This window comes from Typopeltis vanoorti, chromosome 3 (assembly GCF_054136105.1).
Source record: "Typopeltis vanoorti isolate ZY-2024b chromosome 3, IOZ_Tvanoo_1.0, whole genome shotgun sequence".
NCBI lineage: Eukaryota > Metazoa > Arthropoda > Arachnida > Uropygi > Thelyphonidae > Typopeltis > Typopeltis vanoorti.
In genome coordinates, this window is record NC_143551.1 from 33134594 (window position 1) to 33149084 (window position 14491).

Below are 14491 nucleotides of genomic sequence, written 5' to 3' on the forward strand. Positions count from 1 at the left end.
TGGACATCCTTCACGTGGATCATCTTCAAGGCTGGTATTTCCATGTTTAAACTCGGAAGCCCATTTCTTAATTGTTAAAAATGAAGGAGAAGAGTGCCCATAAACTTTTATGAACTTCGAATGAATTTCTTTTGGCGTTAAACCTTCTTTTACAAAGAATTTTATAACTGCATGATACTCAATTTTATCCATTTCAAGTGATACAGACAACACTTTTGCTTCAGAGAGCTGTATAAAACAAACTACTTGATAGAATGACTTGCAATTTCACATGGATGCTTATGACAGGTGTACCAACTTAGAAAAAGAGATCTCTTGCCGATAGTGTTGCCATCTATGGTCGAGGCCGAGAACCTTTCCAACCACTCTCATACAATCGAATAGTTTATATCATGAGACTTAGTTGTTAAAGAAATTATCAGTATGCAGATCAACACAGCCTGTGCAGCTTCCATATTTTTATAATGAATTTTTATTGTCTTCTCCAGTAAGTTTTCTTTAGAAAGTAGTTCTAAATGTTAAGTTGGTTTGCCAAATAGGTAACATCTCCACTTTAATAACTTTTAGGTCATGAGTTCAAATCTTACTCCAAGGAGGAAAATAGAACATCCAGAGGTAAACCCAATCCTGTGGTTACAGTGTGAGACTAAATAGCTCATCTCTGTAAGATATACTCTCTAACTAACCAAAACTGGGTTAAAATTTAGCATACTGGATGTTTATTAAAATGTTGAAGTAGCATATGATTTTAGTCACTTTCTATGAAATCACAGTCTGCTTATTAGAAAGCTGAAGTGACTTAAAAATTACCATACTTTGTCTTTAGAGCAGGGGCTTTCAGATTATTGGTTATAGGGAAATACTTCTTAGGGAAATACTTGCAAAAGGCTGTTTCAGAGGACCAAGATGGACAGAATAAGAGTTCTCTAGATCAGATTTTCACTTTATGAGAAATAGTTGAGAAATAATGGGAACATGACAAGGATCTGAATTTAAGTTTTGTAGATCTGAAAATGGCACATGACAAGGTGTCAAGAGAAAATCTTTTCAAAATGGTATAATTGTATGGGATAAATGGAATATTATACATTATAAGATTTATGCAAGTATACTTGAGAAACTGCTAATAAAAATTTGGAAGGGAAGTTTGGAGAAGAACAGGCCAGATTCAGAACAAACAGATTGCCAAGATCAGATTTTTATTTTAAGATAAATGGTAGAGAATTCATTGGAATATAACAAGGATCTGTATTTAGGATTTGCAGATCCAGAAAAGTTATGATAAGTTGCTAATGCTACAGTTATATGGTGCAAATGGTACATTATATCATGCAATACTTCATCTATATTTGAAATGTAAGTCAATGGTTAGAATTGAAGGAGGTACAGGGAAATGGTTTGATGTTAAATCAGGTGAGAGAGAAGGGTGTACATTATATCCATTGCTGTGAAGGAAAGTGGTGTTTAATGATATGTTAGCAGACCTAACTCAGATGGTATGGTCACTTAAAAGAATGTGAGAGAGTAAAGGTTAGGAAAACTAGCATTCTTTGCAAGGATGCCAAAGAACTCGATATCAAAATCGATGATGTTAACCTCAGCTCTTTACCTTATGCAGATGCTGTTATACTTCTAAATAAATACATTACAAATCTGCAGGATTTCTTGACTAAATTAAATAACTACAGTAATAAATTTGGTGTGAAAATCAGTAATAAAAAGATAGACAATGAAACATTGGAAGTTTATTTTAAACTTGGTTAGACTATAATAAATTTAGTTTAATCCTTTACCCAAGTATAAGCAAACAAAGTTTGCTCCTGAAGTATCTTCAAGACTGAGGCAACTCATGGTGAAGGTCGACCAAGCTCTCATCACTCCTTGTCTCAGTATCTCCCATAATGCAAAACACATCTCCTTGCGGACATGTATAATGCTATGCATTAAGGGAAGGGCCACTACCCAGACCGGTTTCGACCTTTATTGAGGTCTCGTCAGTTGGAGCCAGACCCAGAAATGGTGATACTAAAGCAGAAGCAATGGAGAGGTCATATTTACTTATACGAGTTGCCAAAAGGTGTACTACCTTATTATTAATTTACTCTGGATTTAGAGAAAGATGTTGGAAGTTTATTTTCCACTTGGTTAGACTGGGTAGTGGCCCTTCCTTTAATGCAAAACATTATACATCTCCACAAGGAGATGTGTTTTGCATTATGGGATATACTGAGACAAAGGATTAAACTAAAGTTATTATATAATAATAAATTTATTATAGTCTAGTCTTTTTTTTGCTTACACTTGGGTAAAGGATTAAACTAAATTTATTAAAGACATTGAAACCATCAACTTCATCCTGAAAGGAGAGCCTTTACAAGTATAACATTTCGTAAATTAAAGATACCAAGAAATTATATTCTTGGTTTAATCCTTTATCCAAGTGTAAGCAAACAAAGTTTGCACCTGAAATATCTTCAGGACTGGGCAACTCTTATATAGAAGCTAATGACTTCATATCACTTGCCTTAGTATCCCATAATGCAAAGCACATATGCTTTCAGACATGTATAATGCTATGCATTATGAGAAGGATCACTACCCAGACCTGTTTTGACCTTTATTGAGGACTTATCCCCGTGTGGGGACACCTGTAACCCCCATCGCGCACGTCCCCTGGTTGCGGATTGGGGAATGCTCATCATAGTTTACTATGAAGGGTAGGAGGGAAATAAAATACCTCCCACGGACCAACAGAATAGCACTTCCCTCATAGGCTGGTCTGGGGGCCTTGAAGGTGGCAGCCCCACCACCAGACTCGGGTGCTGAAGGCTAATCCCCTGCACACCTTAAAATTTCACTCATTAAAAGAAATAACAAAGAGATTGCCAAATTTCCTAAATGGTTAACGACAAAGCGAGGAAAAAGGTACATGAGATACGAACATGGAACGTTAAAAGTCTACATGAAAAAGAAAACAAATTAATAGATGAATTTAAAAAATCAAGATTGGATCTGCTAGCCATCACAGAAACAAAAAAGAAAGGTCAAGGTTGCCAGAAAATGAAAGATGGGTATAAACTTTTCTATTCAAGATTAAACCCAAGAGAATGGGGAAAACAAGGGGTAGCTTGCATAATTAAACCAGATCTCAAAGAATATATTACTAAATGGCAACTAATAAATGAAAGGTTGTTGACAATCACTATAGATTTTAAATCAGACAACCAAGTATTCACTGTAATTGTTGCATATGGCCCAAACGATAATGCTAATAAAGAAATTAAAGATGAATTCTTCAAACTCTTACAAAAAACAATTGAAGAAGTTCAAGGGCATATCATACTACTAGGAGACCTTAATGGCCGGGTAGGGAATCAAGTAGATGAGGAAATGAAACAAGTGTTGGATCACGAGGAGAAATAACCCGGAATAATAATGGAGAAAGAATAATAAATCTTTGCCTTACAAATAAGTTAGTAATAATGAATACTATGTTCAAGCATAAAGAAATCCATAAGTTTACCAGGGAAGAGCCCAGTAGAAACGAAAAATATATAATCGACTATGCCATCATAAGCAGATCATACTGGAAGTATACAAAAAATGCAAGAGTCTATAGAGGTCCTGAAATAAGCAATGACCACTACTTATTAGTATTGGAAACAATCCATAAAATAAAAGTTGAAAAATGTAGAAAAAGTAGCAAGGAAATATATGTTAAGATAAAGAACTACAAACTAACGAAAGAAGAAACAACCATTGATTATAAAAGTAAAATAGAAGAGAAGATGAAAGAAGTAGAAAAAGAGATATATGAAGACCAAGATGTAGAAAACCTATGGTACAGGTTCAAAACACTGTTTCTAGAAACAACAAAGAAATTTGTGGTGTATCATTAAATAATAAACAGAAGAAACATAAAACACCTTGGTGGACTGAAGAACTAAAAGAAGAAATTAAAAAGAAAAAGCAATTATGGAAGAGATGTATAACATCAAAGCTGCAGGTTGATAGAGAACTATACAACAACCAAAGAAATAAAGTTAGAACCTTAGTGAAAGAAGAGAAAAGAAAATGCTGGGAAGACTTCGGACATACTTTAGAAAACAAAATTTTAAAGGAAACCAAAAACTCTTCTATAATGTTTTAAGAAGAATGAGGTCAGAGAAAGAATCCCCCATAAAATTTATCAAAAATAGGATGGAAAGTTACTCACAAATTCCAAAGACATCATGGAAAGATGGAAAGTACTTTCACGAATTATTGGAAGATGCAGGACATGGAAAAAATAGAACCCACAAGCAAAATAGAAGATCAGAGTGAAGAAATTCATGCAAATGAACTGTTAGCAGCAATAAATAAAATAAAACTGGGCAAAACAGCAGGCCATGACCAAATAACACCAGAAATGGTAAAGAATTTAGGAACGAAAGCAATAAAATTTCTTTTACACCTATTCAATGTTGTATGGAAAAAGAAAATTATTCCCAAAGACATGGAAGTGGCTATAATAATCCCCATATTTAAGAAAGGAGACAACTGTAAATGTGGAAACCATTGAGGAATTTCGCTTTTAAGCGTTCCAGGAAAATTATATGTCCATATTTTAGAAGCGAGGCTTAGGAATCAAATAGAGGATACACTGGATGAAATGCAATATAACTTTCGAAAAAATAGAAGCACGCAGGATCTTATTTTCAGTCTTAGACAAATATCAGAGAAAACATTGTAATATGGAAAAGAACTACAGTCATGTTTTATAGATTTTGAGAAGGCCTTTAACCGAGTTCCCAGACCCTTAATATGGCAAACATTAAAGAAAAACAAGACACAAGATAACTTAATAACAGCCATACAAAGCCTCTACAAAAGTAACAGAAATTATGTAAGAACCTGCAATAATAGATCAAGAGAATTTGAAACAAATGTAGGAGTGAGGCAAGGCTGTATCCTCAGCCCTCTTCTCTACATCATAGTAATGGATGAAATTTTAAAAGCATGCCAAACAAAAACAAAAAAGTTCTACCTAGAATACAGGAAACTGAAAGAAACCAGGATTTCACACATGGCTTTTGCAGATGATGTAGTGATTTTAGCAAATACAGCTGAAGATCTGCAGTACAATATCAACATTTGGTATGAAGAAGCAAAGAAAAGGAATATGACCATAAATATAAATAAAACTAAAACAATGATCATATCTAGAAACCAACAAAAACACATAATAAAAATAGAGAATCATCAACTGGAACAAGTCCACTCCTTTAAATACTTCGGATCATATATACAAGAAGATTGTAGACTAGACACAGAAATTAACAACAGGATAAGAGGGGGAACAAAGCTATTCTATGCAATGAAAGGCCCACTCCTAGATAAGAAAGAAATCACCCAGAATACCAATCTGGCAGTGTATTGTTTGGTGTTTCTACCAACATTAACATACAGTTGTGAGTCTTGGTGTTTAACAACAGGAAACGCAAATAAACTACAAACAATTGAAATGAAATATCTCAGGAAAGTGGCACAAAAAAACAAGACTAGACCGAATAAGAAATCAAACCATAAGAGACAGTCTTCAAGTAGCACCTCTGAATCAATTCATAAACACAAGCCCAAATAAGATGGTTTGGAAATCTTAATCGAATGGAAGAAGGAAGAATAGCAAAAACTGTATACGAAAATCAGAAAATTGGAAAATGAAACATAGACAGGCCCAGGAAAGGTTGGCAAAAGGAAATTAAAGAAAAATTGGAAAAGAAGGGAATTAACTGGAAAGAAGAAAAACAACAAACCTTGGACAGGACGGCATGGAAATCTCTTTGGAAAAATCTCGACGCTTAAAAGCGCAAGAGATCATAGAGAAGAAGAGGACTTATCAGTGGAAGCCAGACCCTGAAGTGATACCAAGGTTGAAATTATGGGATAACTTTGCATTATGGGATACTAAGCCAAGCAATATGAAGTCATTAGCCTCTATATACAAGTTGCCTAGTCCTGAAGATACTTCAGGCACAAACTTTGTTTCCTTACACTTGGATAAAGGATTAAACCAAGAATATAATGTAACTTGTTGGAAGTTTTTTCCCATTTGGTTAGACTATAATAAATTTAGTTTAATCCTTTATCCAAGTGTAAGCACACAATATTTGTGCCTGAAGTATCTTCAGGACTTGAGGCAACTCGTGGTAAAGGGGGACCAAGCTCTTATCACTTCTTGTCTTAATATCTCCCATAATGCAAAGCACATCTCCTTGCAGACATGTATAATGCCATGCATTAAGGGAAGGGCCACTACCCAGACCAGTTTCTACCTTCATTGAGATCTCATCAGTGGGATCCAAACCTGGAAGTGGTAATAATAAGGATGGAGAAGTCATATTTACCTATATCAGTTGCGAAAAGGTGTACCACCTTATTATTAAATTACTCTGGATTTAGAGAAAGATGTTGGAAGTTTTTCCCTTCTTGGTTAGACTATAATAAATTTAGTTTAATCCTTTATCCAAGTGTAAGCAAACAAAGTTTGCATCTGAGTATTTTCAGGACTGAGGCAATTTGTGTTAAAGTTGGACGAAGCTCTCTTCACTCCTTGTCTTAATATCTCCCATAATTGCATTATGGGAGGTATTAAGACAAGGAGTGGTCAGGGCTTGGTCCACCTTTACCATGATTTGTCTCAGTCCTGAAGATACTTCAGGTGCAATCTTTGTTTGCTTACACTTGGATAAAGGATTAAACTAAATTTATAATAGTCTAAACAAGTGGGAAACAACTTCCGACATCTTTCTCTAAATCCAGAGTAATTTAATAATAAGGTGGTACACCTTTTCACAACTCATATAGGTAAATATGATGACTTCTCCATTGATTCTGCCTTAGTATTACCACTTCTGAGCCTGGCTCCCACTGACAAGACCTCAATAAAGGTCGAAACCGGTCTGGGTAGCAGCCCTTCGCTTACTGCATAGCATTATACGTATCCGCAAGGAGATGTGCTTTGCCTTATGGGCGATATTAAGACAAGGAGTGATGAACGCTTGGTCTACCTTTACCACGAGTTGCCTCAGTCCTGAAGACACTTCAGGCGTAAACTTTGTTTGCTTACACTTGGATAAAGGATTAAACTAAATTTATTATAATATAACTTCTTGGTATCTTTAATTTCTAGTATAATCAAGTGAAAAAACTTTCAATATCTATATAATCCAGAGTATTTTATTAATAAGATGTGCCTTTTGGCTACTTCTATCTGGAAATATGATTTCTGCATTACTTCAACTTCAGGAAGATGTTGAAAGTTTATTTTTCACTTGGTTAGAGTATAATAAATTTAGTTTAATCCTTTATCCAAGTGTGAGCAGACAAAATTTGCGCCTGAAAATATCTTCAGGACTGGGGTAAGGTGGTACAACACCAGGGCACTCCTTGCAAAGGTGGAGCAAGATACCAACACTCCTATCTCAGTATCTCCCATAATGCAAAACACATCTCTTTGCGGATATGTCTAATGTTATGCATTAAGGGAAGGGCCACAACCCAGACTAGTTTCGACCTTTACTGAGGTCTCTTCAGTGGGAGCCAGGCCCAAGTGGACATACCAGGCAGAAGCATTAGCAGGTCATCTCTACCTATAGGAGTTGCCAAATGGTGTGCCACCCTTTTTTTAATAAATTACTCTGGATTTAGAGAAAGATGTTGAAAGTTTATTTTTCACTTGGTTAGAGTATAATAAATTTAGTTTAATCCTTTATCCAAGTGTGAGCAAACAAAGTTTGCACCTGAAAGTATCTTCAGGACTGGGATAAGGTGGTACAACACCAGGGCACTCCTTGCAAAGGTGGAGCAAGCTCCATATGTATACTCTTGGTATACTCTAACCAAGTGAAAAATAAACTTTCAACATCTTTCTCTAAATCCAGAGTAATTTATTAAAAAAAGGGTGGCACACCATTTGGCAACTCCTATAGGTAGAGATGACCTGCTAATGCTTCTGCCTGGTAACTCCACTTGTGCCTGGCTCCCACTGAAGAGACCTCAATAAATTTCGAAACTAGTCTGGGTTGTGGCCCTTCCCTTAATGCATAACATTAGACATATCCGCAAGGAGATGTGTTTTGCATTATGGGAGATACTGAGATAGGACTGTTGGTAGCTTGCTCCACCTTTGCAAGGAGTTCCCTGGTGTTGTGCCACCTTACCCCAGTCCTGAAGATACTTTCAGGCGCAAACTTTGTTTGCTCACACTTGGATAAAGGATTAAACAAAATTTATTATATTCAACTTCAGGGTCTGACTCCAACTGATGAGACCTTAATAAAGGTCGAAACCGGTCTGGATAGTGACCCTTCCCATAATGCATAGCATTATATATGTCTGAAAGGATATGTGCTTTGTATTATGGGATAGAATAAACTCTTGAATAAACTTGGATAAAGGATTAAACCAAGAATATAATTTCTTGGTATCATTATTTTATGGTATAACCAAGAGAAGAAGCTTTCAACAAATATGACAGTTCAATAATTATACATAGTTCTTAGTGAAGATGCTTCTTCTTATTATTATTATTCAAGTCTCCATGGAGTCAAGAGACTCGTCGTGGGAGGTCCTTCCTAGGACACACAAAACTCATTGACTGTTCTTGCTCTCACCACTCTATCAGGCAACTCATTCTATGGTTCAACCACCCTCCACACATAGAAACCACTCCTCACCCTATTGCTCACTTTCTTTCATAACTTCCAGTGATGGGATGCCTCCCCCCCATCATCGCCCCTTCCCGTTGTCCACCAAGCAAAATAACTCCCCAGTTTCAACCCTGTAACTACCTCTCAACAGTTTAAAAGTCTCGATCATATCGCCTCTCCTTCTATCCACCAAACTCTGCAGTCCACATTCCCTGAGTCAATCCTCATAACTCATATTGTACAGTCCTGAAACCATCTTTGTTATCTACCTCTGTACCCTTTCCACAGACAATTTATTCCCTTCAAATCCTGGGAACCAAATCTCTGAGAACAATAGTCTTAAGTGTGGTCTGATCAGGGACTTATGCAACGGAATGATAATTCTTTTATCTCTGGAGGTCAGCGTTCTTCTCAGTATTGCAGCAATCCTATGAGTTACCCTCACCATCTTTGCAATATGCTTCCCGAATTTCAGTTTTCTATCAATCATTACCCCCCAGATCTCTTGTCTCCCCTACCTCCTCCAGTACAGCTCCTCCAATCGAGTACACATCTTCCCTTCAATGGATCCCAAACCTCAAGACTACATTTTGCGGCATTGAACCAATAACCCCATTTATTTTCCCATCTGTCTAGTTTATTCAAATCCTCTTGCAGGGCTGCCACATCTGCACTATTACTGATAACCCTTCTCAACTTCACATCATTCACAAACAACTGAATATCCCCTGCAATCCATTGATTATGTCATTGAAATAAGGGTTAAACAATACAGGTCCCAGTACTGAGCCCTGTGGGACCCCACTTATAACCTTCTGCTTCCTTGATATTGCCCCATCATACACAATGCTCTGATATATATATATATCAGTCAGCCAATCCTGAATACATTGACTAACCCGACATCCAGACCCATGTGCTGCAACTTTGAGTATCAGTTTATCGTGTGGCACCCTGTCAAATGCCTTTGCAAAATCCAAAAAAATGGCAGTATATGCCTTTGCCACATCAACTGCTCTTGTCACTTGATTATAAAAACGATCGTATTACTAAAGCAAGTGTGCCCCTTAACAAATCCATGTTGACTCTCACAGATAACATTATCCTCATCTGTACAATGCTTTATATGATCCCTCACTAATTTCTCCAAAAACTTTACAACTACTGATGAAACCCAAACTGGCTTATAGTTAGACACATCCAGTCTGCTACCACCTTTATGCAATGGCACTATCTTACCTTCCTTCCATTCCCTGGGTACCTCTCCTTCAGCCAGACTTTTATTGAAAAGCCAGGTCAACGGAGCTGTCAGTTCTTTAGCACATTCTCTCAAAACCTGTGGTGAAATACCATTCAGTCCAACAGCTTTATTGGTATCCAGAGTACTCAGTATTTGGAACACACTCTCCTCTTGCACCTCTAAACTCTGATCCTGTCCTATCCCTCTAGTATTAAAACCTCCTCCAGGAATTCACATCTTCTTGCAGGGCTGCCGCATCTGCACTATTACTAATAGCTCTTCCCAGTTTCATGTCATATGCAAAAAACTGAATATCCCCTTGCAATCCATTGACAATCTCATTGATATAAAGGTTAAACAATATAGGTCTCAGTATTGAGCCCTGTGGGTCCGCACTTGTTACCTTCTGCATCCTTGATATTCTGCCTCCTAATACCTATCAAACAGTCAATCCTGAATCCAGTTAACTAACCCAACTTCAAACCCCATGTGCTGCAACTTAAATATCAGCTTATCATGTGGCACCCTGTCAAATGCCTTTGCAAAATCCAAAAAAATGGCAGTGTATGCCTTTCCCTCATCAATTACTCTTGTCACTTGATTATAAAAGGCAATCATATTACTAAAGCAAGAGCACCCCTTAACAAATCCTTGACTCTCACAGATAACATCACCCTCATCTACCCAATGTTGTATATGATCTCTCACTAATTTCTCCAAGATCTTAACAACTACTGATGAAACACATGCTGGCCTATAATTACACTTCCAGTCTGCTACCGCCCATTTGCAATGGCACTATCTTAGCTTCCTTCCATTCCTTGGGTACCTTTCCTGTAGTCAGACTTTCATTGAAAAGCCAGATCAGTGGCGCTGTCGGTTCTTTAGCATATTTTCTCAAAACTAGTGGTGAAATATCATCCAGTCCCACAGCTTTACTGACATCCAGAGAACTTGACATTATCATTTAGGAATGTGTTAGTATAGTTAATCTCAAGTGGATTACTTAAACAGAATCTGAAAGGAAAGGTTAGCAAAAATAAGTGTTCTTTGCTAGGATGGCAAGAAAAAGACTTAGAGGAAGACCAAGATGTAGGTGGATTGATACAGTAAAAAAAGTGTGCTTTAGACGACAGAAATATAAGATATAATAATATTGGAGTCATTTCAGATAAGATTAATTTGGAGGAAAAGTGTTGATAGGAAGAGCACTCCTAGTCATAATTCTATCTCCTAGCAAAACACCACTTTTGCTAACTTTTCCTCTCCCGTTCTGTTCAAGTGACCACACCACCTCAGATTACTTCGGCTCACACATTATTGAATGCCAACAATGTCACACTTTTTTTTTACACATATCTGCAAGGAGATGTGCTTTGCATTATGGGAGATACTGAGATAGGAGTGATAAGAGCTTTCTCCACCTTTGCAAAGAGTTGCCAGGTGTTGTACCACCTTACCCCTGCCCTGAAGATACTTTCAGGCACAAACTTTGTTTGCTCACACTTTGATAAAGGATTAAAATAAACTTATTATAGTCTAACCAAGTGAAAAATAAACTCTCAATGTCACACTTGTTACTAAAACCACCATCATCAAATTCCTGACATGTTAACTCAGGGGGTGTACAAGATGTTTTGATGGTACGATATGAAAAACATTACATCATTACTAACCATCAAAACATCTTGTACACCCCCTGAGTTAACATGTCAGGAATTTGATGATGGTGGTTTTAGTAACAAGTGTAACATTGTTAGCATTAAATAATGTGTGAGACGAAGTAATCTGAAGTGGTGTGGTCACTTGAAAAGAATAGGAGAGGAAAAGTTAGCAAAACTGGTGTTTTGCTAGGAGATAGAAATATGACATACTGAAGTGCTGGTAAGTTATTGACAAACTTGAAGTACAGTTGTTGACAATGATCCAGAAACACTCCACTAGATTCCAAAGAGGAAACTTCTTGAAGAATTTCCCTGTTTGGCCTCTAGTGAAGAATTACTAATTAAAAAAAAAAACTAAAAAGTATTAAAAAGCATGGAGTTATAAAAAATGTTCATTTGTTAGTTTGCTTGCTGATTTGCAAAATGAGGGAGAGCAATAGTTAATTAAATTGATGTAGAGATCTTATAGGGTGATCTAAAGTATTATTATTATCCAAGACTCCATGTAGTCAAAGACATATCTGGGAAGTGCATTTATCATACACACTATATTAAATTATATATACTCAAATTTGTTTACACTTTTTAGATTTTTAATCATTTAATATGACTTTCCTCCTGCTTATGTATGTTTTATTGTTATTTAACAAAATTATGATTCTATTGGCTAAATATGTGTTCACTATACCAACAAATAGTTATTAAACACAGAATTATCAGACTACTATAGTTAGAAGCTCACAGTGGGGCTCATCAAGTACAACTGGAGGACAATTAACAAAATTTTAGACATATCTCCTAATATTCCTTTCAGCAAGTAGGACTTCAGAAATGCAATCATCTTACATTATATCTAGAATGTAAGAGATAAAATTGCAACGATGCTACATAATTATGACATTAAATTACGATTCCTATGCCCCTGTACAAGATTTTTTTAGTTTTTTGGCATCCTCTAAAGCCCTTACATCTTCCCATAAAAAATTAAAAAAAAATGGAGTATATAAAATTATATACCCCCAGGTTTTTTTTATATTTTCTAGTTTTTTAACCAGTTAATATAAGACCTTTTCTCCTAATTATGTAAGTCTTATGAAACTAGTTGTTTTTATAACCGTCTCTATCCCATAGTAGATCTACTGACCTAACCAAAAAAAAGTTAGCCAAACACTTAACAAAATCGTTAATCCCCTACTTACTGGTCATCCTTCATCTTATATAAAAAAATTCCATTCATTTTGAATCTTTAATCTAAAATTTAGTTTAGTTTTAAATAACAATGATATAATGGTAAGCTTTGATGTCACCTTGCTTTTTTTTTTTTACTAATATTCCTGTTTCTGACACTAAATTTACTAAAAGCTGTCCCCTCCCCCCCCCCCCCGATATTGTTGATTTCTTTAATTTTACAATTCATGCTGACTACTTCACTTGGATAGATACCCTTTATAAACAAATTGTGAGAGTACAGCTATGGCTCTCCCCTCTAGCCAACTATTATATAGAGCATTTTGAAAAATATGCTCTATATAATAGAGCATATTATATAGACATTCTACACCCTCTGTCCAAAAAGAAACTGAACTTTTGATAGAAAATAAAACACAGGCCAATTATAATTATTCGAGTCATTTATTTCAATCAATATACTCTCCCTCAGCTTCGATGCAGCGTTTGGCACGGTCAATTAATTCAAAATTGGATCGAAAAGAGAAAGAAGTCACAGGGTGCTAAATCAGGTGAATACGGCGAGTGATCCACACACAAACTTGGTTTTTACTCAAAAACTGTCTCACAATGTTCGAATGCTGAGATGGTGCATTATCATGCAAAAGTGACCATCTGCCTGCATCACGATATTCATGCCGTATGCGACGAATTCTTGCTACCAATCACTTCACAACTTCAAAATAAAACTCACCATTGACCCTTTGGCCAGGCGGAACGAATTCTTTGTGGATAATGCCCTTGGAATCGTAGAAACAAATCAGCATTATCTTTACTTTTAACTTCTCCAAGTGACTTTTTTTCGGATGTACCTCTTCTGGTGGTCTCCACTCGGCACTCTGGCACTTTGTTTCGGGATCATACTCAAAACACCACGTTTCATCACCAGTAACAATCGTTTCAAGAAAGTTTGAGTCCTTACGAGCGATTTTAATGAGGTCCTTTGCAGTGTTCAATTCGATACATTTTTTGGTCGTTGGTCAACTTGTGGGGAACAAATTGCAAATTCAATTTACGAAGGCCCAAACTCTCAGTCAAAATGTTGTGCACAGTTGATTTTGAAATCCCCAATTCATCTTCAATCAATCTCATGGACAATTTCAGGATTTCTTTGATGAAATCATGCACTTTTTGGATGTTAACTTCACTCAGTCCAGTTTTTGGACAGCCCAGCTTTTCATCATCCTCAAGCATCTCACGACCACTTTGAAATATCACTTAAACCACTCGTAAACTTGAGTACTGGATAAGCATTCATCACCATATGCCTTTTGAAGCATTTGATGCATTTTGGTAAAACGTTTACCGAGTTTAACATAAAAGTCAATCTCAGCTCTGTTTGAAGCTCATTTTCCAACTGTTCGTCAAAACACACTGTCACTCTTGGCACTATAACTCGGCTTCTAATGAAAGAATGTCATAAACAGTTGACACAACACTAATGAAGGTTGCTGCTTTCGACAACAAAAAGATACAACAGATGGCACCACTAGTATCTTCTATTTTCGAAAAGTTTGGTTTCTTTTTGGATAGAGGGTGTATTTGGAAGATACATTGATGATTTCTCTATTTGGCCACATGGCTCAGATACATTAGACTTCTTCCTCTCAACAGAGAGCACCCCAGAATCCAGTTAACTTTAGAAAAAGAAAATAATAATAGCCTGCCTT